The following is a 1,709-nucleotide window of genomic DNA, read 5'->3' as shown; positions in this document are numbered from 1 at the left end:
ATGAGACAAAGTATATGTGAACTGCTGTATGAAAAGTGAATTTACTCTGTAAATCTTCACCCAAATCCTAAAAAAAAAAAAGTAAAAAAAAAAAATGGTGCTAGGGTGGTCGGTGATGAAGTGGCATATTGGGCAGTGGCTGACGGGATGGGACAGAGTGCAGCTCAGGCAGTTTTCTTTCATCTGGACAACACGCTTATTGACACGGCTGGCGCTAGGAGGATCGTCATGTTGGAGGTGATAAAGCGCTTACAAACAAAATACTATTACAAAGAAGAAGCTAAAATCCTCTGTAATAAAATTAAAGTTAAACTCAGCAAGGAATGTTTTTGTACTTCCAACAGATATATTACTGATCTAAGGATTTCATATTGCGAAGAAGTTATCCAGGCAACAAAAGGTGGTGCAGGCAATAGGAAATTGGCTGAAGAATGTTATTTCTGTAGAATCTACGTTTACAGCATATGACACTGGCAGATGTCAAAGCCAAGCTCACTGAACTTTGAAAGGAGGTTCACCTGCTTCTATTAACTAATGGAGACAACAGACCCAGAGGGAGAAGATTGAGGCTTGTGCTTGTTAGCCCTGTTTTCATGCTATTGTTGTAGGTGGAGAGCAGAAAGAGGAGAAACCATCAGCTACCATATCGCAGTGCCTAAGGCATTTGACTGCTAACCAGAAGGCTAGCGGTTCAAACCCACCAGCCACTCCTCAGAAGGAAGGTTGGTCAATCTACCTCCATAGTGATACTGCCATGGAAACCCAAGGAGGGGGGTCACTATGAGTTGGATCCAACTCCACGGCAGTGCGTTTTTTTTTTTTTTTTTTTGGTGATCTTCTTGGGGTACAGCCTGGTGACTGTGTGATGGTTGATGACACACTAGAAACTGATATACAAGGAGGCCTCAATGCAAGACTGAAAGCAACAGGCAGGATAAATAAAAACTGGATAGTGCCACAGAAGTCATCTCCTGTACCCCATTATACAATTTCTTCTGTGCTAGACATACCTGCTGTCTTATAAAGTATAAATTGCAAAGTCTATATGTCAGCTTAAAGTACCTAAAGGGGCATGGTTGATAATATTTAAGTCAAATTACATAGTTTAAACTAAGTTAAGACATTCCATATACTATGGCCCAATTCTAAGAATAATTTTACTTTTCTAAAATTAAGATTTCATAGCCTTCATTGTGAGGATCCTCCCAACCATATTGCTTTTAAGTTTTGACAGCCAACTGTTCACTAGTTTTTATATATGAAAATGCAGATTGCATTAATAAAAGTTACTTTTATTAGTATATATAGTCCAGAAAACTTGAGGAAGTATTTTAGTTAGTGACTTGAGATTTTTTTTTTTTTTGAGGGGGGAGGAGTATCATAAGTTTTCACTTTTGAGATTTTTAAACAATGTTTTATTCATCTTTTAACATCTTATTTCCATGAAGATACCAAGCAGGATAGCTTGCAATTGTGTAAGTTCTGACTTAAGAGTTGTTAGATGCCGTTAAGTTGGCTGTGACTCACAGTGACCGTATAACAGAAGCCTGTGCCATCCTCATAATGATTGCTATGTTTAAACTCATTGTTGCAACCACTGTGTCCATCTCATTGAGGGTCTCCTTCTTTTTACTGACACTCTGCTGAGCGCAGCAATGTCCTTCTCCGTCAATTGGCCCCTCCTACTGATGTGTGGGGCAATCTACTTC

At 39.1% G+C, this 1,709-nt stretch overlaps 1 pseudogene; it reads left to right on the top strand.

The window, feature by feature from the left end:
• Window positions 1-147: 147 nt before the first annotated feature.
• On the top strand, window positions 148-1,057 carry LOC103196342 (annotated as a pseudogene).
• The last annotated feature ends 652 nt before the right edge of the window (window positions 1,058-1,709 follow it).

Source organism: Orycteropus afer, unplaced genomic scaffold, assembly GCF_000298275.1.
Source record: "Orycteropus afer afer isolate SDZICR_OR568_19922 unplaced genomic scaffold, OryAfe1.0 scaffold00064, whole genome shotgun sequence".
Classification (NCBI taxonomy): Eukaryota; Metazoa; Chordata; class Mammalia; order Tubulidentata; family Orycteropodidae; genus Orycteropus; species Orycteropus afer.
The sequence above is the reverse complement of the archived record's forward strand: the minus strand, read 5'-3'. Positions and strand labels throughout refer to the sequence as shown.